This window comes from Astatotilapia calliptera, chromosome 22 (assembly GCF_964374335.1).
Source record: "Astatotilapia calliptera chromosome 22, fAstCal68.1, whole genome shotgun sequence".
NCBI lineage: Eukaryota > Metazoa > Chordata > Actinopteri > Cichliformes > Cichlidae > Astatotilapia > Astatotilapia calliptera.
The window spans coordinates 150,092-174,592 of NC_137442.1; the positions used below are offsets into that span (position 1 = coordinate 150,092).

Below are 24,501 nucleotides of genomic sequence, written 5' to 3' on the forward strand. Positions count from 1 at the left end.
CCCTTCGGGGAGGAACTCTTCAGTTTTTGGTAGCCTAAAATAAATTTAAGTAACCTGAATAAAAAAAGAGAGCAATTTTTTGATTGATGTTTTGTTTCCTGTTTTGTTTCCTTTACAATATTATACATTAAAGTATAATATTGTAAAGGAAACAAAACATTAATCAAAAAATTGTTGAAAAACAAATTACAACATTGTATAAAAATTACAATCATCAACTCAAATACTTTGTTCTAATTGAACAGAAATTTCTATGAACTTGTAAGAACTGTGTAGGACATGAATCAGTCTGTGTCAGATCCTGAATCTGAAATTTCCACTGAAGTCACGGGTAAGAGGCAAGTGGAACCAAGATCGAGGACATTTGCTTTTTGAAGTTTGCAAAGACTGCTAAATTTTGCCAGTGGTAGTTCACTCTTTGCAACATAGTAGCTGTTCTAAACAGATTTTCAGGTTTATTTTTAGTATGTTATTTGCAATTGGTGTTTGTTCTGGGAAAGATATTGCAGACCGAGCAATAATGCATTTCTTGCATTTCTCATGGGTTCTAATGGGGGCCTTTCTTAAAATGACTGGTCCCAGTAACAAAGGCGCTTGTCGACTCAGAAATCGAGGGAAAACCAACAACACACCCGGCAGAACATTATGTTATTTACACAGGTGCACATAAGTGGTCCGCATGTGCGCATTCGCTGTCAAAATAAAAGACGCGCACCAGATAAGAAGTTGCAGCGCGCGTTTGCGTCCATATAAAAGGCACTGTTTTTGTCCGCTAGAGTGGGATTTTCACGGCACATTCTGCACCACATCTCTGTGCGTTCATCATTTGTTTGAAGCCAGCTCACCTCCTGCAAACACTTTTCCGAGAATACGTGCTTCTTTTGTGGTTCGGACTCCTGACATTTCTTTGGAGGTGGAGGAACATCACAGTAATTGCTTAAAGGAGCTTCTTCGGCATCTTTAAGAGTTCTAAACAAATGTCTGTTCTCCTCCAGAAAATCTTATGTACGCAAACACGCGTTGCAACTTCTTATCTGGTGCACGTTTTTTATTTTGACAGCGAATGCGCACCTGCGCACCACTTATGTGCAGCCCTGGTTATTTAGCTCGTCATATTGCAGCCACAGAAATTCTTTTGTCCATGAAACCATAAAGCTGCACTTTCTTTTTGCCTTATAGTCTGATTTGTCATAACTTTTCCGTTTTAGCTTACTATGCAAACTTGTCATGTTTGCATAGTAAGCTAACGATTGATAAGACAATGTCAGAGGAATTGGTGCTCAAATTATCATCACTCACCAATCAGTGCTGTCGCTCTCTATACACAGTTCGCACGATTGCAAAGTGAAAGCAAAAAACAAGCGCAAATTCAAACGCGATTTCAATGTCACATATTGACAGTGGCTCACCGATGCCAATGACATAATTACCCAGCTACATTTCCGAAAGAATGCAAAAGCATTGACATACCTGTATATTTTTCCTTCCTACAATAGGCCGACGGGCAGGGCAGAGATAGATTTTGGTAGCTGGACTGGAAAAATCGCTAGCCCCGGGACGTCGGGCTAGCGATTTTGCGAGCCCTGTATCTGATTGAGGAATCACTCATCTTTGGAAAAGAGAGTTTATTACAGAGAAATGGCTCTTTCCAAAATAAAAGCTCTACTATCCGCTTCTTCTGGGCTATATTCTCAGCAGCATATTAAACATATCAGGTCCCCATAAGGAGAATCCTGTGCTAACGGCTGTCTAAATGACTCGGGTAAAGTGTGTAGCATGCGTGCTTGTTGTTTTTGTCTGCTTCCACTTGTCTTTGCACGAGGATGATGTCGGTGTAAATGTGCAGTGATACTCGTTGTGTTCCCACTAGTGCTGTCAGCGTTAATCTGAAATGACGTTAACGGCACAACATGGCAAATCTCCGTTAAAGAGCTACCGCGGATCGCCCCGTTCGTGGGGCGTCCAGGCCAACACGTTAACGAGCTAACTGCGCTAACGCAGTAGTTCCCACCAATGTAATTGAGCATTGGTGGCACATCCGACATACTGTTTTACTTTAGTCCATGACGCGCTTACCTTCAGGGTCATACGTCACATGAAAACCAAAATACTTCCAAAGGCCAGATCTGAATGAGGGTGGGGGAGGTTCAGTTTGCCATGTTGCAAGGATTAAAAATTTTGTATTGTTCGATACATATGCGTACCGAACTGAAAGCACTGTATCGAACGGTTCAATATCGATACGAATATCGTTGCACCCCTAGTAGCTACACACCACATCGGTGAGTTCATCCAAATCACAAGTGTTCTCTTGAAACCAGGACCAGTCAGTGCAATCAAAACACCCCTGAAGGGCAACACAACTGTCTTTTGTCCAGACATTAGTCCGCTTCACACAGGCCTTCTCCCTCCTAATCACAGATCTGTAGGCAGGGAGGAGGTGAATAACATTGTGATCCGAGGAACATAGTGCAGGTCCGGCCACAGACTTATATGCCCCCTTAATTGGTCCATAACACAAATACAGCGTTTTATTATGCCTTGTAGGACAAGTGACATGTTGAAATAAATTGTTCAGTGATTTCTTGAGATTACAACTGTTAGAATCACTAAGAATAAAAATTAGGAGCATCCAGAGAGAGAGTCTGCAGGTTAGGATGGCTGAAAATTGCACAAAGTGAAACTCATCAGGTTTAACCTCAAGCTTAAGAATGACAACCTCAGATTCAGGTCATATGACACAAATCCAGCTGCACTATTGGCCTAGTGCCCAGTGTGACACACACACACACACACACACACACACACACACACACACACACACACACACACACACACACACACACACACACACACACACACACACACACACACACACACAGAGAGAGAGTGGGTCAGTGAGCTGTGATAAAGAGCTGAGCAGATGTAGGCCAGGACATCACGCATGCATACATGATCACATGTGTGTGTGATCATGTATGCATGCGTGAGCATTTCCTGATGACTAATCTGCTGCCATCATGTGTGCACTGAAATCCAGATTTACCTTAAAGGGACAGGCTGTTTCTCTGTACGTGAACATTCACATTTAAACTCTGAGGGCAGCAGGCAGAGAAGCATTTTTAATGATCTCATTAAAGATTAAAATAGACTTAGTCTGGGTGAAAATTGTTTTTGTTGATGCAGTGATCCTTCTTTATGCCAAAATTATTTTAAAAGTCCTTTAAAGGCATATATCTTTTAATTTGGGTTGTATAGGCTGCAACGTACTGCAAACTTTCCTGTGATATCAGTTTGCACCACAAGATAAGAACATGTTCTTAGTTAAAGTGGACATGAAACGTCACATGTATAAAGGCTCATGTACAGCCTGCTCTCAGACACTCACTCTGTAACTCTGTGTGTGAAGCTGGATTTAAGAAATCAGTCTTTACAGGTAAAGTTTTTAGAGAATCCTTAGTCTAACAGCGTTCATTTTGTTTCACCTGTGAAAGGTACCTGCAGAGGTTACTGAAACAGGGGAGCGGCCCATCAAACTCACCTTGATGTGTGGGAACATTTAATCTCTGGTGGCTGTCAGAGGGACTGCAGTTTTTAGAGCTTAAAAGAATAGAATAGAATAATCCTTTAATTGTCCCACAAGGGGAAAATTGGTTGTAACAGCAGCAGCAGAATAAAAGCACATCTACAAACAGAAGAGAGAAACAAACAATTTTTACAGAAAAAAATATTTATGGACAATAATTACAAAAACAGACAGTTTATTAAAGTACAGTTATTAAAGTATAGGGTTTTTTTATATAAACTGAGATAGGTAATATGCAGCTATAACAGTAGTAGTTGTTTGGTTGATGAGTGCAGTTACAGCGCTGATGTAAACATCTGTGTTTGTTGGGAGCAGTTCTGATTGTGCAGTCTGACAGTTGCAGGTAGGAAGGACCTGCAGAAACGCTCCTTCATGCATCGAGGATGCAGTAGTCGGTCACAGAAGCAGCTCTGCAGCAACACTTACATGCATGGGGTGGGAGGCTCTGTCCATCAGAGATGTTATTTTTCCACAGTCCTTCTGTCTCCCACCACCTGCACTGGGTCCAGGGTGCATCCCAGAACAGAGCTGGCCTTTCTGATGAGTTTACCCAACCTCTTCCTCTCAGCTGCCGATAAACTGCTGCTCCAACATACCTCACTGTAAAAAATGACAGATGTCACCACAGAGTCATAGAAGGTCTTTAAAAGCGCTCCCTGGACTCCAAATGACCTCAGCCGCCTCAGCAGGTGGAGTCTGCTCTGACCCTTCCTGTAAAGAGCATCAGTGTTGTGGCTCCAGTCCAGCTTCCTAGGTTTGTTAATATTTCAGGTGGATGCGCAACCACCAATCGCACAACAACTTCAAACAATGACAGAAACGCAGCTGTTTGTGACGGTAACACCAGTAACAACAACCGTTTAATAAACGACAGCAGATCTGCTGTTCGGCGTCCTATGGAGACAGAGGAGGTCAGGTGACACCAAATTTCATCAGGTACAGGCACGAAGCTGAACAAACAGGGAATGAGTATCAGGAGGAGGTGAAGAAACAAAGTGAGGTGGGGTAGTACGAGAGGAGAGGAGAGGAGAGGAGGAGTAAAGGAGGTCGAGGCTTTGAACAGACGCCGCGGGCTCTGAGTCCCAGCGAGCACGTTTCCCCTCCCCCATATCCTCACTAATCCCTCCAGTGAGAACAGGCTGTAACGCCGAACGAGCACACTGGCCTCTTATGTGTGTGCGTGTTAATAAAACATGGAATAACCCCGCCCCCACCTCGTCACGGCTGTATTCGGTGGGCGAGCGAGCATTATAACTCAACGAGAGAGAGAGCATTAATAATTTACTGAACATGAATCAGAAGTCGCGGCCGCTGCAGTCTGAGTGAATAACCCAGTTTAAGCACGCACACACGGTCACACCGACAAACAGCAACAAAGCGTTTCCTGTTTCACCTTCTCAGGTGGGAACAAACAAAGCAGCCCATCTTATCTTAATGACCTTTTTCCTACTATGTAGACGCAGCGACCTCACGCTCTCCTGAAAATGCGGTGTTTTGTTCGTCAAGTAAGTGTCTTTCTGCAAGTGTTTCTCGGCAGTCCACGTCGGAATATGTGTACAGTCGTCAGGCTCTCTTACACATTCGGAGAAGCAAGATTTGCCAAGTTTTGAACACTAACGTTGAGATGCTAAGGGAGATAGGACTTCTGCGACAGCCTGCTAGCTGGCCTAGCAACTCACCGGACTCGCTTGCTACCCCTTCCTGGGCAAGGAGGTGTCGAAAGCGGTGCGCTAGGACAAGGAAGCGGGGCAAGTGCGGAGGTGTCCGAGTCAGGCTTGAGGCTAAGCCAACTCGCCCAGCCATACCATCGATCCTCTTGGCCAACGTACGATCTCTGGACAATAAAATGGACAACATACGACTTCTGAGATCAGCGAATCGCAAAGTAAGTGACTGTTGTGTGCTAGTTTTCACTGAGACATGGCTTAATGACAACATTCCGGACTCGGCCATACAACTGGAGCAGCTAGCATGCTACAGAGCCGACAGGGCTCTCGTAGACGGAGGCAAGACCCGAGGTGGTGGGGTCTGTGTTTACATCCGTGACGAGTGGTGTCGTGATGCCACTGTAGTACGCAAACACTGCTCATCACTGGCGGAGTTCATGATCGTGAAGTGTCGCCCTTTCTATTTGCCCAGGGAGGTAAGTTCGATCTTGTTGGTTGCTACTTATATACCTCCATCTAGTAACAACAGCGATAGAAATGCGGCGCTGAACGAACTGTATCAGGCCATCAGTGAGCAACAAACAGCACACCCAGACGGTTTCATCATCCTCGCAGGAGACTTTAATCATGCTGATCTTAAAACTGCTCTCCCAAAGTTTCATCAGCATGTACATTTTCCAACAAGGGGGGACAACATATTGGACTTGGTCTACACACAGGAAAATGGAGCATACAAAGCCACCCCCCTCCCCCATATCGGCACCTCTGATCACCTCACTGTTATGCTAATGCCAGAGACAAGGCCTTCAGAGCTGGGGATGAAATAGGCCTGAGAACAGCGAGAGCCAACCTGTCACGTGGCATCAGGAAAGCGAAACAGGACTACACACACAAGATAACCTCCCACTTCAATGATAGCAAGGACGCAAGAAGCCTATGGCAAGGCATCCAGGCTATTACAGACTACAAGCCTGTAGCGCATAGCTGTGAGAGCGACACCACTCTGGTCAACAACCTGAACAGCTTCTTTGCATGATTTGAAGCACAGAACAACACACGCCCACAGAAAACACCACCACCTCCACACGACCAGCCTCTGTGCCTGTCTGCTGCCAGCGTGAAGAGGACACTCATCACCATCAACGCCCGGAAAGCAGCGGGTCCAGATAACATCCCTGGTAGTGTGCTGAAAGACTGCGCAGAGGAGCTGAAGAATGTCTTCACAGACATCTTTAACACCTCCCTGAGGCAAGCCACTGTCCCATCATGCTTCAAGACTGCCACCATCATACCTGTGCCAAAGAAACCATCCCCAGCCTGTTTCAATGACTACCGCCCCGTGGCACTGACACCCATTATTATGAAGTGCTTTGAACGACTAGTCATGTCACACATCAAATCCATCCTACCTCCCACCCTGGACCCACACCAGTTCCCATACAGAGCGAAACGATCCACAGAGGATGCAATCTGCTCTGCCCTCCACCCAGCCCTAACTCATCTGGACAAGAAAGACTCATATGTGAGAATGCTGTTCATAGACTTTAGCTCAGGATTCAACACCATAATACCACAACAACTCATTTGTAAACTGGACAGACTCCTGAGGATGTTTTACCAGTCGGTGGTTGCTGGAGTACTTTTCTATGCTGTGGTGTGCTGGGGGAGCAGCACAGCAAAGAAGGACTCATCCAGGCTGGAGAAACTGATCAGGAGGGCTAGCTCTGTGGTCGGCATGAAGCTGGACACTCTGGTGACAGTGGCAGAGAAAAGGACATTAAAGAAACTGATGGACATTATGAACAATGCTGGGCATCCTCTGCACACGGCCATAAACAATCAGAAGAGTCTGTTCAGTGACAGGTTGCTTCTCCCCAAGACAAGAACTAAAAGACTTAAAAACTCCTTTGTCCCACACGCCATCAAACTGTTTAACTCCTCTCTGGAGGGGAGAGGGAGGGGAGACAGGAGGACAAAGGAGGGGGGAACAACTAAGCTGTAGTGCCTCTTCACCTCACTGTACAATACCTTTTGTGCAATACTTTTGTAAATAGTCAACAGTGCAATAGACTCAATACTTGAAATGTGCAATTCACTTGTATTTTTATTTTTTATTCCTATTTATTCTATTTATCCCCTTCGTATATTTTATTTATATTGTCTCTGTATTTATATATATGTGTGTGTGTATAACTCTGTAACTTCTGTCGGTGCTGTGCTTTTTTGGAAATCGAATTTCCCAGAGGAACCCACCCGAGGGATTAATAAAGTTCTATCTTATCTTATCTTATCTTAAACTGGGCCTCAGCACCTCCCTCTGCAACTGGCTGCTGGATTTCCTCAGCCAGAGGCCTCAAGCGGTGCGAGTGGGCAACAAGGTCTCAAACAGCATCACCCTGAGCATGGGGGCTCCACAAGGCTGTGTGCTCAGTCCTCTGCAGAGGTGTGGACTCGAGTCACATGACTTGGACTCGAGTCAGACTCGAGTCATTAATTTTATGACTTTAGACTTGACTTGAAAAAATGTTCTAAGACTTGTGACTTGACTTGGACTTTTACACCAATGACTTGGGACTTGAATTGGACTTGAACCGGTTTACTTGAAAAGACTTGATATTTTACCCCAAATATAAAATTTAACATGCATATTATATAGAGATTGAAAATGTGACGTCATTCACGGGTAGAACCGCAAAGGATTCTGGGAACTCGTGGCAAGCGGTACTAGCGCACGCAGGCTTTCAATTAAAATCAGTTATACAGCGATAAAAAGAAACACAAAAATGTCAAGAAGCTGTTGTATCATTAACTGCAATAGCCGGTCGCATGACAGCCACGGGAAGCCGACGGGTAAAGAGATCGGTTGTTATCGGATTACGTCGTTGAAGAGAAATTGTTCGAGCCATGTTTCCGAAGTAACAAAGACGCGACGGATGGCCTGGATTGCAGCCATTCAAAGACCAAATATAACGTCCCAGAACACTCCAGCTAACAGGTTAGTCTGCTCCAAGCATTTACACGAAGGTCAGTCTGCTGTTGTAGTTAATGCGTCATTTTTCTTAACATAATTGGTGATATAGGTTACAAGCAAGAACAGAAATGGTCGCGCTATGCTCCTTTATTTATTGTGCATAAATAGTGAATTGTCCTGACACAATATTGCGTTTCGCTTCTGTTATTATGGTACATTGACAAAAACATATACTTTTATTCACAGGATAAAACAGGTTTGTATCACTAATTGCCCAGTACGATTACAGCATACAGTATTATTGTCACTGCTACATTTCTGTGATGCTACCAGAAATTATTTCCACTACTAATTAATTACCGTTGAGCTCAAAGGTCCTATTAATAAACGGTTAAGGAATGTGTATTTATGACGACGATTTGTGAGACTGGTAAACTTATGATACGTACGATGGTCTTTCGTTCTACACGGTGCATTTCAAGGTCCTGCACCCATCCGTCGGTAAACTGTACCTGGGCTTGTTGCAGTGACCTGAAGTTACTAAACTTCATGAGTGTGTGCACTCACTCCAAGAACCGTATAATTATAAATATGCATATAAATATGCTACGATGAGATAGCTGACTTCATCTAACTAGCAAATGTTGTCCAGGCTACGTTGGTGATACAGTTTTTTTTAATGTGTATGATATTTTTGTCATGCGATTTTAAAGCCGGTCCTACAACCGCATCCAAGAATAACATGCAGCGTATCTCAGAACTGTCGGTGAAAATTATTCTTGGAGCTAGGTTTAATTGAGCTGCATTTTAAAGAGGTGCAATTTCACAATTTGTGTATATTTTCTAAGTTCACTATTTTGTCATGTGTTGAGAAAAACACAGATTTTAAAATTACATGGTCTAATATTTACATTTAGCATAACTGCAACATTATTTTTTCTTTTTTTTTTTAAAGACTCGAAAGGACTTGAAATTCAAAGTTTCAGACTTGTGACTTTACTTGGACTTTTACACCAGTGACTTGAGACTCGACTCTGACTGGCCTGACATTACTTGAGACTTGACTTGAGACTTGAGGATAAAGACTTGAGACTTACTTGAGACTTGCAAAACAATGACTTGGTCCCACCTCTGGTCCTCTGCTCTTCACTCTGTTGACACATGACTGCACACCAACCTACAGCTCCAACCACCTTGTGAAGTTTGCGGACGACACAACGCTAGTGGGGCTCATCACTGAGGGCGATGAGATCCACTTCAGGAAAGAGGTTGAGCTCCTGACCACGTGGTGCAGAGACAACAACCCCCTGCTAAATGTTAGTAAGACCAAGGAGATTATTGTCAACTTCCAGAGAGGCCACACCTGTCACCCCCCCTTGACCATCGACGGCGCTGCGGTGGAGAGGGTGAGCAGCACCAAGTTCCTGGGGGTGCACATCAGTGAGGACCTCTCTTGGACCACCAACACAGCATCACTGGCCAAAAAAGCACAACAGCGCCTCTACTTCCTGCGCAAACTCAAGCGGGCAAGTGCTCCACCACCCATCCTGACCACATTCTACAGAGGAACTATTGAAAGTATCCTCTCCAGCTGCATCACTGTGTGGGGCGGTAGCTGCACTGACTATAACAGGAAAGCTCTACAACGCATTGTGAGAACAGCTGAGAGGATAGTTGGTGTACCACTCCCCTCCCTGCAAGACATTTACACCACTCGCCTCACCCGCAAAGCCATCACAATTGTCAACGATGCAACCCACCCCACGCACTGTCTGTTCAGCCTCCTGCCCTCTGGAAAGAGATACAGAAGTCTCCACTCCCGCACTACCAGGCTCACCAACAGCTTCATCCACCAGGCTGTGAGACTGCTGAACTCTCTTCCCTCCCGGCTCCCAGCCAGCAGAATCACCAGATTGGCAGAAGTATAGGAAGACAGACTGGACTCTACCCCTCCCACCCCCCATCCACGCACACTCTCCAACAAGGAAACACTCTCTGAACCAAGAACTGGAAAACATTTCTGACTGGAAACAACTACCTCTGCATTGCAATTGCACACACCTGCTGCTATATATTTTTAGTATTTCTTTTAGCACTATTTATATTATTATATTACTATTACTGCTGCTATAGTCTTATGCTGCATTAAAACAAAATACCCCTACCAACCACAACCTGGGACTACCTCAAGTAGACTAGTATACTATTTTCCAGGGAACACTGTTGGAACACTTTATTTTATTTATTTTTTGTCTACCCTGTTACCTATTTAATATTACCTCATTGTTAGGGCTGTTTTTGTTGTGCATCTGCACTTTATTGTTGTCAATGTCTACGCATGGGACAGTGTGAAACGTAATTTCAATTCCTTTGTATGGCAAGTACATTTGAAGAAATTGACAAATAAAGTTTTCTATTCTATACTATTCTATTCTAGTACCATATCACCCTATTAGAGCACTTCGCTCTCGCTCTGCAGGCCTACTTGTTGTTCCTAGAGTATTTAAAAGTAGAATGGGAGGCAGAGCCTTCAGTTTTCAGGCCCCTCTTCTGTGGAACCAGCTTCTAGTTTGCATTCAGGAGACAGACACTATCTCTACTTTCAAGATTAGGCTTCAAACTTTCCTTTTTGCTAAAGCATATAGTTGCCTACACAAAAATATGGGCACACGTTGGATCTTGTTTTAACTCATAATTTACCTGTCTCTAACTTAGAGGTTTGCGATGTTGTATGTTCAGACCATAGGCCCGTCCTGTTTGAGGTTTTCCTTCCTTGTACCAAAGTTAATCTTCCTCCTGTTGCTGCTAGGAGCTGTCGTATTTTTAACCCTTCCTCTGCTGGACAGTTCTCTATTGTTTTTAATCCAAACGGCGGCCTTCCTGATTTCATATGCAATGATACAGAAGAGCTGAGTACGTGGTTTTACTCTGTCTGTCAAACTGCTTTAGATTCAGTGGCCCCCTTTAAGCTTAGGCAAGCAAAAGCCAAATCTGAACCCTGGCTGAATGAAGACACCCGGGCTGCCAGAAGAAAGTGTAGGAGAGCTGAACGTAAATGGAAGAAGGATCAACTGCAGGTGTCATACCAAATGTTACAAGACTACTGGAATTCTTACCAGAAAACTGTAAAAGATGCTAAGAGGAAACATTTTGCTGCTATTATTCAGGCAAATTGTCGTAAGCCTCATGTCTTATTTAAGACTATTGGCATGGTCCTTCACGCTCCACAGACTGCTGGTGTCGAGTCTTCTCAGGAAATTTGTGAAAACTTCCTGCACTTTTTTATTGATAAAGTGCCATCTGTCAAAGCGCAGACTTCCCAGTCAGTTCTCGACCCTTCTACCCCTGTCCCTAGTTCTGCTGTCTTTGACAGGTTCGAGCCAGTTTCCTTGCTCTGCCTGCAGGAGTTGGTTGCTCACATGAAGCTCTCAGGTTCCCGTTATGATGCTCTCCCTCCTCGATTTTTCAAAGAGGTTTTTCTCACTATAGAGATTGAAAATGTGACGTCATTCAGGGGTAAAACCGCAAAGAATTCTGGGAACTCGTGGCAAGAGGTACTAGCGCACGCAGGCTTTCAATTGAAATCAGCTATACAGCGATAAAAAGAAACACAAAAATGTCAAGAAGCTGTTGTATTATTAACTGCAATAGCCGGTCGCATGACAGCCACGGGAAGCCGACGGGTAAAGAGATCGTTTTTATCGGATTACGTCGTTGAAGAGAAATTGTTCGAGCCATGTTTCCGAAGTAACAAAGAGGCGACTGGATTGCAGCCATTCAAAGACAAAATATAACGTCCCAGAACCCTCCAGCTCACAGGTTAGTCTGCTCCAAGCATTTCCACAAAGGTCAGTCTGCTGTTGTAGTTAATGCGTCATTTTTCTTAACATAATTGGTGATATAGGTTACAAGCAAGTCTGGCGCTGAACAGAAATTGTGGCGCTATGCTCCTTTATTTATTGTGCATAAATAATAATAATAATAATAATAATGGATTGGATTTATATAGCGCTTTTCAAGGCACCCAAAGCGCTTTACAATACCACTATTCATTCACTCTCACATTCACACACTGGTGGAGGCAGCTACAGGTGTAGCCACAGCTGCCCTGGGGCAGACTGACAGAAGCGAGGCTGCCATATCGCGCCATCGGCCCCTCTGGCTAACACCAGTAGGCAAGTAGGGTAAAGTGTCTTGCCCAAGGACACAACGACCAGGACAGAGAGCCCAGGGATCGAACCGGCGACCTTCCGGTTACAGATGCGATTCCCAACCCCCTGAGCCACGGTCGACAATAGTGAATTGTCCTCACACAATATTGCATTACGCTTCTGTTATTACCATGGTACATTGACAAAAACATATACTTTTATTCACAGGATAAAACAGTTGTTTTGTATCACCAGTTGCCCAGTACGATTACAGCATACAGTCTTATTGTCACTGCTACATTTCTGTAATGCTACCAGAAATTATTTCCACTACTAATTAATTACCATTGAGCTCAAAGGTCCTATTAATAAACGGTTAACGAATGTGTATTTATGAAGAAGATTTGTGAGACTGGTAAACTTATGATACGTACGATGGTCTTTACTTTCTACACGGTGCATTTCAAGGTCCTGCACCCATCCGTCGGTAAACTGTACCTGGGCTTGTTGCAGTGACCTGAAGTTACTAAACTTCACGAGTGTGTGCACTCACTCCAAGAAGCATATAATTATAAATATGAGCGTGGTGACGTTGGGCAGCACGCTAACGTCTTTTGTCCACTCTGTGTGCTCGTAAGGGTCTAACACTTTCACTGGTTTGATTTTTTTCCTCGTATCTTTTCTTTGACTTTTCATTAAGTCTGTCTTTGTACGGACCGGCATTGTTCTCCTTCGTTTTGTACATACCTTTTTGGGGGGCAAAGAAAAAGCAAGAATTTATTGGAACCGAAGAATGAACGTTTTGCGGTGCTGCAAATGCTTGCATTTGATGCGGTACTTGGATTGTTTTGCCACGAGTTACCGGCATGCAATGCGCGAAAGTCACGTGGTCTGTCAATCTCTATAGCATCAACTGTACAATCCATTGTAAATAGTAGTCTGTCCTCTGGTGTTGTACCAGTCAATCTCAAACATGCAGTGATTCAGCCTCTACTCAAGAAACCTGCTCTTGATCATGATATTATTGCGAATTACAGACCTATTTCCAAACTGCCTTTTATCTCAAAGATTCTTGAAAAGGTAGTTTACAAGCAATTAATGTCCTTCCTAGAAGAACACGGTATTTTAGAAGTTTTCCAATCTGGTTTTAAAGCTTTACATAGTACCGAATCTGCCCTTTTAAGAGTTTTTAATGATGTGTTTTTGGCAAATGACTCAGGTGACTGTGTTATTATTGTGCTGTTAGATTTAACTGCTGCTTTTGATACAGTGGATCACAATATTTTCATTTCCCGTTTAGAGCAGTTGGTGGGTATGCGGAGTACCGCACTGCAGTGGCTCAGATCCTATTTGGCAGAGTGAACTTTCTCTGTGAAACTGGGGGAGTTTTTATCCTCTGTTGCTTCTCTTCAATGTGGGGTCCCACAGGGTTCAGTTTTAGGCCCGCTTCTTTTCTCTCTATATCTCCGACCCCTTGGGTCTATTTTCAGGAAACGTGGGATTTCTTTCCACTGCTACGCCGATGACTCCCAGATTTATTTCCCACTTAAAAAGATAAATGGCTTCTCAGTAGACCTGCTGCTCAGATGCCTTGATGAAATAAGGGCCTGGATGGCTTTGAACGTTTTACATTTTAATGAACAGAAAACAGAAGTGATGGTTTTTGGTGGCGCTTCTGAGGCCACTATTATAGATCTTGGTCAAAGGAGCTTGCAAAGAAAAGCGTCTGGACTTCTTTAGGTTGCTTGAAGACGTTTCACCTCTCATCCGAGAAGCTTCTTCAGTTCTAAGGTCAAATGGTGGAGAGTCCCAGATATAAACCTTGTGGGAGTTTCCCCCCCACAGAAGGACAAAAGGACCCCTGATGATCCTCTAATCGCCTGAGCCAAGGTGTGAAACTGGGTGTGGGTCCCAATCAGCCAGAGTTTCGGGTGTGTTCATTGTGAAACCTGGCCCCACCTTATCATGCGAATTCCTGAGGTCAGATGGCCCAGGATGTGAGTGGGCGTTAAGGCGTCTGGGAAGGATCTCAAAACTGGATTATAGATGGCAGAGACTTGGTGTCGTAAGCCCCGCCTCTGTTCAAAGATGGTCGCTCACAGTGGACATAGATGGCTTCTTTCACTCCTCTTTCAAACCATCTGTCCTCTCTGTCCAAAATGTGAACATTGGCATCCTCGAAAGAGTGACCTTTATCCTCGAAGTTTACCAGAAGCCCACACACACGGACCAGTACCTCCTCTTTGACTCCCATCACCCTCTGGAACACAAACTTGGAGTAATTAGGACCCTACACCACCGGGCAGAACATGTTCCCTCTAAGCCTGAAGGAAAAAAGAAGGAACACACACATGTAAAGGAAGCACTCAAAACGTGCGGCTATCCTAAATGGGCGTTCTTAAAGTCAGCAAAGAGGCACAGAAAAGAAGACCAGACACCAGCGAGGGAGGATAAGAAGGACAGATGCAACAACATTGTCATCCCCTGTGTAGCCGGTGTATCAGAGAAACTCAGGAGAGTTTTCTCCAAGCATGACATCCCAGTGTATTTCAGACCCAGCAACACACTCAGAGACAAACTGGTTCACCCGAAAGACAAAACGCCAAAACACAAACTTAACAATGTGGTGTATGCTGTACAGTGCAGCGAGGAATGCTCAGACCTCTACATTGGAGAGACCAAACAGCCACTTCACAAGCGCATGGCACAACACAGAAGAGCCACCTCCACAGGACAAGACTCAGCAGTCCATCTGCATCTTAAGGATAAAGGTCACTCTTTCGAGGATGCCAATGTTCACATTTTGGACAGAGAGGACAGATGGTTTGAAAGAGGAGTGAAAGAAGCCATCTATGTCCACTGTGAGCGACCATCTTTGAACAGAGGCGGGGCTTATGACACCAACTCTCTGCCATCTATAATCCAGTTTTGAGTTCCCTCCCCAGACGCCTTAACGCCCACTCACATCCTGGGCCATCTGACCTCAGGAATTCGCATGATAAGGTGGGGCCAGGTTTCACAATGAACACACCCGAAACTCTGGCTGATTGGGACCCACACCCAGTTTCACACCTTGGCTCAGGCGATTAGAGGATCATCAGGGGTCCTTTTGTCCCTCTGTGGGGGGAAACTCCCACTAGGTTTATATCTGGGACTCTCCACCATTTGACCTTAGAACTGAAGAAGCTTCTCGGATGAGAGGTGAAACGTCTTCAAGCAACTTAAAGAAGTCCAGACGCTTTTCTTTGCAAGCTCCTTTGACTACGATGACCTGGATGACTGAGAACCTTCACAGACATTATAGATCTTGGTTCACTGGCACAGTATGTTAAACCAGTCATCACTAATCTGGGAGTTAAAATAGAGGCAAATCTTAAACTTGAAAGCCAGGTCAGAGCTGTTGTAAGATCTAGCTTTTTTCATTTGAGGGAATTAGCCAAAATAAAGCCTATCTTATCGAAACAGCATTTTGAGACAGTAATCCATGCCTTTGTTACTTCTAGGCTGGATTATTGTAACGCACTTTATTTTGGGCTTAGTGATGCGTCCATTAGGCGGCTGCAGGTTGTGCATAATGCTGCAGCACGTCTTTTAACTGGAACAAAAAAGTTTGAGCACATTACCCCAATTTTAATTTCACTCCACTGGCTACCTGTACATTTTAGGATTGTTTTTAAAATTCTCTTATTTGCTTTTAAATCTCTTAATGGCCTGCCCCCCCCCCTACCTCTCGGAGCTACTACAACCATATAAACCTGCCCGTTCCCTTAGGCCTGCCAATCAGCAGCTCCTTAAGGTACCGAAAACTAAGTATAAAACTAAAGGTGATCGTGCTTTTGCTGTAGTTGCTCCAAAGTTGTGGAATGATCTACCCTTGCATGTTAGGCAGGCCTCTTCTCTCTCTGAATTTAAAAGTCTTCTTAAAACATATTTATTCGCTGAAGCCTTTGGCATTGATTAGAGGGGTTGACTCAATTTGTTTTAACATGTTTCAATTTATTTTAGTTTTTTAGTTATTTATTTTATCTTATCTCATTTTAATTTTCTTTACTTATGCTATTAGCATGTACAGCACTTTGTGAACTCTGGTTTTATGTTAAAGTGCTTTATAAATAAAGGTGGTATGGTATGGTATAGTATAGTTAGGGCTGGACCAGGTGACCCTGGATCCTCCCTTAGTTATGCTGCAATAGACGTAGGCTGCCGGGGATTCCCATGATGCACTGGGTGTTTCTTCTTCATGTTCAACAAACATGTTTACAGCCTGATCAGACCTGAACTATGACTCACCTGGATTGAAGTGTGCATTATCAAGGGCATGGCCTCTGAAGCTGCTGGTCATACTCGTCATACTCTGCTTTGCAGCTGACGATTGGTTGCTGGTGGACACTCCACGCTCTGGTTGCCTGGGGAACCCTCTAATGTATTTAGTACCAGGTCGTATGCCACTTCTGGGTTTTCTTCAGTCTCATTGGATCATCTGGATGTTGTGTTTATTTCGGGTCCAACACTTCCTGTTGCTGACGGTCACTTCCTGTGAGGAGAAAGAGCTCTGGTCACTACTTCGATGTAAATCAATGTGGACAAAGACTGGCATTCAGGTTAGCTGCTGGCCTGCCAGCCCAGTGGAAGCTGCACGGAGTGGAAGTGGCTAACTTAACTCCTGGGTTCCTCAGATTCATCAATCAATGAAGCAATCACACAAATATAAACAAGCAGAGTGAGGGGGCGTGGCTTAAAACCAAAGTCACAGCAAGCAACCTGGGGGCGATCAAGAAGCTTCCTACTTGACCTCCATCTTTGTCTACAGTCTGTGTAAAGGTGATTCCAACAGTCTGCAGCAGGTCAGAAACAAACCTGAGACTCCGCCTTCTCCCCAGGTCATCACCTGTCCCACACAGCGACTGTCAGGCTGACTTCCTCACGCGGAGGAGGAGGCACCCCTCTTAGCAACAGAACTAAAAATACTGCCTGTTTACTGTTTGTGTGTGTGTTTGTGCGCATCTTTAAAATATCATGACAACCAAAAGCTTTTAGTTCAGAGAGTTTAAAGATTTCAAAGAAGCAGAAACACGAGAAGACCACACACACACACACACACACACACACACACAGCTGAATGACACTCTTGCTGCGAGTCAGACTGATGGTGCGTTCCAGATTAACAACCCCACCTCAGCTTTCCCCTCCAACCCCGGCTTAACATTCCAAGATGGCGGCAGTGACGGTAAACAGCTGTTTCTAACGTTTTTCCTTATTTGAGCTGATGGAGTAACAAAGAAGCTGATGGTATACAAATGTAGCACAGTTAACAGACAGCTGTACTGCGTATTACTGCTGTGCTGAGAAAAGTTACATGTTCAGAATTTACCTGAAAATAACACTCTGTAGATCTGTTTACCTCACACCGCTACATCTGTATATGTCAGAGGTTGTGTGTGGAGGCGTGGAAGAGATGACCCAAACGCTGGACTCACGGTGCAGAAATGAAGAGAATTTATTGGAGGGTGAATGAACAAAGCAGGAACGATGGAGTGACTGGCTGGCTGAAAGACTGGAAGGATGGCTGGCTGACTAGCTGAACGTACAGACGGAGACGACGACATAACATCAATGACACGACAGAGAACTGGTGAAACCGAGGAACTTAAATACACAGGTTGAATGATGACAATGATTGGAAACAGGTGAGTACAGAGCTGAACATAATCTGACTAATGACATGGAAGACAAGCTGACACGGGGAAAAACAGGAAGTGAGAATATTAATGTGGCGAACTAAACTGAACATGAACAAACTGAAATCACTGGGTCAACGACCCAGGAAACCTGACAGTACCCCCCCCGCAAAGGCCGGCACCCGACGGCCAAAAGAACGAAAAACCAGGACAGGGCGGGCGGAGGGGGCCCAGGACGGAGGGACGGAGTCCACACAGAGACAGTTCAGGGGGCCGACCGTGCGGACGGCAACGGCGACGATGACAGCGCTGGTCCGGGGGCCGACCGTGCGGAAGGCGACGGCGACGATGACAGCGTTGGTCCGGGGGCCGACCGTGCGGAAGGCGACGGCGGCCACCCAGGAGAAGAGGGTCCGGGGGCCGGCCGTGCGGAAGGCGACGGCGGCCACCCAGGAGAAGAGGGTCCGGGGGCCGGCCGTGCGGAAGGCGACGGCGGCCACCCAGGCGATGGCGGTCCGGGGGCCGGCCGTGCGGAAGGCGACGGCGGCCACCCAGGAGAAGGCGGTCCGGGGGCCGGCCGTGCGGAAGGCGACGGCGGCCACTCAGGCGAAGGCGGTCCGGGGGCCGGCCGTGCGGAAGGCGACGGCGGCCACTCAGGCGAAGAGGGTCCGGGGGCCGCCCACGACGGCGATGGCGCCCGGCCAGTGGCTCAGCCAGCGGTCTAGAAAACGGCCGTTTAGCTGCTGGACCAGGCGAGGCTGAAGGCTCTGAGGCTGCAGCAGACGAAGGCTCTGAGGCTGCAGCAGACGAAGGCTCTGAGGCTGCAGCAGACGAAGGCTCTGAGGCTGCAGCAGACGAAGGCTCTGAGGCTGCCGCAGACGAAGGCTCTGAGGCTGCCGCAGACGAAGGCTCTGAGGCTGCCGCAGACGAAGGCTCTGAGGCTGCCGCAGACGAAGGCTCTGAGGCTGCCGCAGACGAAGGCTCTGAGGCTGCCGCAGACGAAGGCTCTGAGGCTGCCGCAGACGAAGGCTCTGAGGCTGCCGCAGACGAAGGCTCTGAGGCTGCCGCAGACGAAGGCTCTGAGGCTGCCGCAGACGAAGGCTCTGAGGCTGAGGCCGGGCCGGGCGTGGGTGCAGCTGAGGCCGGGCCGGGCGTGGGTGCAGCTGAGGCCGGGCCGGGCGTGGGTGCAGCTGAGGCCGGGCCGGGCGTGGGTGCAGCTGAGGCCGGGCCGGGCGATGCAGGCGCGGAGGCCTCTGGCCGGAGACAGGCAGGGCCAGTAGGCGCGGAGGCCCCTGGCTGAGGAGCGGCCGGGCCAGCGGGTGCGGAAACCCCTGGCTGAGGAGCGGCCGGGCCAGCGGGTGTGGAAACCCCTGGCTGAGGAGCAGGAAGGCTCACAGCTGGCTCTGGGTGCTGTGGCTGCAGGTCCGGGAACTGGACGGGATGGTGGACAGGTGACTGGGAAACAGGAGGCGACTGGACTACAGGGCACTGGGTGGCAGACTGGACTACAGAAGAGTGGAGGACAGGTGGAGACTGGACTACAGGTGACTGGAGGACAGGTGGAGACTGAGCTACAGGTGACTGGAGGACAGGTGGAGACTGAGCTACAGGTGACTGGAGGACAGGTGGAGACTGAGCTACAGGTGACTGGAGGACAGGTGGAGACTGAGCTACAGGTGACTGGAGGACAGGTGGAGACTGAGCAGCAGGTGAGGGAACTGACTGAATTGAAAGCTGAACAGCAGGTGAGGGAACTGACTGAATTGAAAGCTGAACAGCAGGTGAGGGAACTGGCGGGAGTGGAGATGCTAAAGGAGGAACAGAGGTAGGCGAGGCTGACGACGGAGCTGAGGTTGGTGGCTGAGCTGATGACTGGGTTACCGAAGGGGACAAAACTGCAGCCTGGGCTAATAAAGCTGGGGCCTGAGCAGGGGACAGTTCAGCTAATCTAACTAGGGATAGTGCGAGGGCGTGAAAGGCTGGGTCAGGAGGTGGATGAAGTGGTGAGGTAGCCGGTGGACCGGTTAGCTCTTCCAGGCCTCCAGGGAGGTCAAGCTGGGTTCGGGTTGCCCTCAACCTGGGCGCTGGGACGGGCACGGAAGGTGGCTGGACACCAGTCACCCCCACCTGAGAAACAGAAGCAGGTGTGGAGGTAGACCGGGTCGCAGCTGCCCTCCTCCTGGGAGCTGGCACTGGTGTGGGCGTAGACTGGGCCCCCGTGCTGGTGGGAAATGGCTGAACACTGGGTGTGGAAATAGTGACGGTGTGTGTGTTACTGGCAGGTTTATTGGCGATTGTTCTGGTTTTCCTGCCACCACTATTTACAGTCTTTGGAGAAGAGCAGAAAAACTCTTCCCAGTCCACGTCCTCGTCTAGGAGGGAGACTCCCCATGAATCAGAAGTGAGTCTATGGTGCGTTTCAAGTGAGTAGTCAGATGGTGAGTGCGAAAAACAGTCACTGGAGCTCACCATCGGGAGTGGCTGAAAGTAGTCCGTTTTATGGCGACGTGTGCGCCGCTTTCTCCGGGAAGAGGCAGCAGGCGGGGTACACAGCCGAGCCTCTGGCACGGGAGCCTCCATTGAGCCGAGGTGGTAGGCGGAGCCGCTGTGCCATGGCGAAGTTGAAGGTCCGGTGAGTAAAACGGCTGGCGGGCGAGCGAGGAGCGGAGCAGCGGGAGAGCGAGCGGCCGAAGCTTGGCCTGCGACGCCCACTCTCCGCGGCGAATGCTCCGATGCAGGTGAGGCAGCAGGTGGAGGACCGCGGCGTCTCCGAGGTCCGCCCAGAGCCAGACGAGTCCCCTCAAAGACGTGCTCCCTCTCTGAGAAGAGCCGCTGTTTCCACCTGAGCTTCTCCGCCCAAATGGAGAGCGCTGCGTCCTGCCGCTCGTAAAGGTCCGAGTCTGCTGGGTCAAAAGCGTGTCTTCTTGGCACGGGTCGTGTCATTCTGTCAGAGGTTGTGTGTGGAGGCGTGGAAGAGATGACCCAAACGCTGGACTCACGGTGCAGAAATGAAGAGGATTTATTGGAGGGTGAATGAACAAAGCAGGAACGATGGAGTGACTGGCTGGCTGAAAGACTGGAAGGATGGCTGGCTGACTAGCTGAACGTACAGACGGAGACGACGACATAACATCAATGACACGACAGAGAACTGGTGAAACCGAGGAACTTAAATACACAGGTTGAATGATGACAATGATTGGAAACAGGTGAGTACAGAGCTGAACATAATCTGACTAATGACATGGAAGACAAGCTGACACGGGGAAAAACAGGAAGTGAGAATATTAATGTGGCGAACTAAACTGAACATGAACAAACTGAAATCACTGGGTCAACGACCCAGGAAACCTGACAGTATATATGTAGCACATCTGTATATTTGTTCATAGTACACCTGTATATCTGCCCGTCTGTATAGCAATATAGAACATCTGTGTGGTGCACAGATCATCTGTATATCTGTACATTTGTTTGTAGTTCAGCTGTATATTTGCTCTTTCTGTACATCATCTGTTCATAACTATTCCACCATTTAAACTACCCTTATCTGTCTATATCAGTACATCTCTATATTTGCTCTCTACTTAACTTATCTGTATGTATTCTGCTCTTATTGCACTTGCTACTCTTGCACTTCTGATTAGATGCAAACTGTATTTCGTTACCCTGTATTTATACATGTGTAATGACAATAGAGTTGAATCCTAATCCTAATCCCTGCCACACAATCATTCCATCGATCAGTCAAGTCTAAGCAGTCTGTAAGCGCCGTGATAGCCAATGAGCAAGCATGGCGGTGGATAAAATTCTCATCATAAGGCTTCAAAAGCCAGCATGTGAAATCCCACCCACCCATCTTTATACATCTGAATCGCCCCAATCCATTTTTAATAAGTCATCAATAATCAGTCATGTGATGAATCACTTATCGTTAAAATATCAATAACATATAAAACATCTATGTGTGCTCAGGGCACGACCCTGTCTTCCTGGCTTTTTCAGGCCACCATGATGTGGCAAACAGTTTACTGAGTGACAACTCAGTGGCAGCAGGTATATTAAGCCACACCCACTCCAGAGTACTGTTGTTACCTGTGATTATCGTCCTGACTGAATAAAAGGATCAATAAGTGTTAGTGTTTAAAGTTGCTGATTTGCTGTCAGCTGACTAATAAAGAGGAGGAAAGCTGGTGGTTGAACGGCTCAGCAGCAGGACACTGGCACCCTCCACAGGACAAAAAAAGAAAAGAAAAAGCTCAATCTGATCGGTGAACACTGGAAAAACACAATTCCTGTTATTAATCATTGATAGTAGGGGTGCAACGATACTCAAAATTCACGGTTCGGTTCGATACGGTTCGATATTTTTTCGATACAAAAAAAATTTTCATGCCTTTTTAATTTGTCATTTATTAAAATTATAAATATATATTTTAACTCAAAAGTACAGTTTTTAAATTTAACCCTAACCCTTTTTGCGTGTTTTTTATTTTGACAGCGAATGCGCACCTGCAGACCACTTATGTGCAGCCCTGGTTATTTAGCTCGTCATATTGCAGCCACAGAAATTCTTTTGTCCATGAAACCATAAAGCTGCACTTTCTTTTTGCCTTATAGTCTGATTTGTCATAACTTCTCCGTTTTGTGGTAAGCTTTTCTTTGGCTGTCACTTCTTCACCCTGACCTGTCTTATTTGGCTCAGCAGAACTGAAATATATATCCTGCTGCTTTTACACACGCACTCACATAAGCTCAGCGATTCTCTGCGCGATCAACCTCTCACATGTTTAAGCTGCAGGAGATTTCACTTGTCATGTTTGCATAGTAAGCTAACGATTAATAAGACGATGTCAGAGGAATTGGTGCACAAATTATCATCACTCACAGATCAGTGCTGTCGCTCTCTATACACAGTTCGCATGATTGCAAAGTGAAAGCAAAAAAACAAGCGCAAATTCAAACGCGACTTCAATATGTCACATATTGACAGTGGCTCACCGATGCCAATGACATAATTACCCAGCTACATTTCTGAAAGAATGCAAAAGCATTGACATATATTTTTCCTACAATAGCCCGACGGGCAGGGCAGAGATAGATTTTGGTAGCCCGACTGAAAAAATCGCTAGCACCGGGATGTCGGGCTAGCGATTTTGCGAGCCCTGTATCTGATGGAGGAATCACTCATCTTTGGAAAAGAGAGTTTATTACAGAGAAATGTCTCTTTCCAAAATAAAAGCTATACTATCCGCTTCTTCTGGGCTATATTCTCAGCAGCATAAGGAGAATCATGTGCTAACAGCTGTCTAAATGACTCGGCTAACGTTAGTAGCATGCTTGTTGTTTTTGTCTTTGCACTAGGATGATGTCGGTGTAAATGTGCAGTCATATTCGTTGTGTTCCCACTAGTGCTTTCAGGTTAATCTCGTTGAAATGACCTTAACGCCACAACACGGCAAATCTCTGTTAACGAGCTACCGCCGATCGCTCCGTGCATGGGGCTAGACGGCCAACACGTTAACGAGCTAACTGCGCTAACACACTAGTTCCCACCCATGTAATTGAGCATTGCGTGGCACATCCAACATACTGTTTTACTTTAGTGCATGACTCGCTTACCTTCAGGGTCATGCCTCACATGAAAACCAAAATAATTCCAAACGTCAGATCTGAATGAGGGTGGGGGAGGTCCATGTTGCTGAGAGCTTAACTTCTGTCTCGCTAGCTTGCCCTGCGCTCTTCCTTCTGACGATGCTGTCTGTGTTGAGCGCTCAGTGGATCTGCGCTTGACAGTGCAGCCTAGGCGGAGTAGTCGAACGCAGATTCACTGAGCGCTCAACACAGACAGCATCGTCAGAAGGAAAGTTGATAAAATAAATGACAAATGTTGTATTGTTCGATACATATGCGTACCGAACCGAAAGCACTGTATCAAACGGTTCAATATCTATACAATATCGTTGCACCCCTAATTGATAGGTCTACTTTTTTAGCTTCGCACTCCTGTAAAAACTTTATTTAAACATGTGATCAGCGATCAATAACATTGAGTTTGTTTTCAGTTAAAAAAAATGTAAATGACATTTTTTATTTACAGCTGATTGATATTCACTTCATTCACACGCTCTCAGGATGCTCTGACCAAGCGATAAAGCACAAACAATGATCTGAAACCAGACACTCACCGAGGCTGCTGAAGCCAACCAGCCCTGCGACCTTTGACCCTTCAGGTAACGATGCGATTCCTGTCAAACGATGCAGAGGGCAGTGTCATCGAACAGGTGATAACCAACCGGACGGCCGCTGCGATTGGTTCTTTGTATTCTTGGAAATAAGCACCTGAGCCCAGGTTTTGCAGATACTTCCTGTTGTGATGAGGAGCGCCGGCGTGCAGGTCGGAGGGTTTCATCCTGACTTCCTGTCCTCCTGGAAAGTACTTTTACTC

At 46.4% G+C, this 24,501-nt stretch overlaps 1 long non-coding RNA gene across 1 annotated transcript; it reads right to left on the bottom strand.

The window, feature by feature from the left end:
- Positions 1 to 3,610: 3,610 nt before the first annotated feature.
- LOC145423546 (uncharacterized) lies at positions 3,611 to 24,380 on the bottom strand. Its single transcript, XR_013904598.1, has 3 exons — positions 24,242 to 24,380; positions 16,666 to 16,909; positions 3,611 to 4,186 (listed from the first exon to the last, which is right to left on the bottom strand). It is a non-coding gene; the product is annotated as an uncharacterized LOC145423546 (long non-coding RNA).
- Between the last annotated feature and the right edge of the window lie 121 nt (positions 24,381 to 24,501).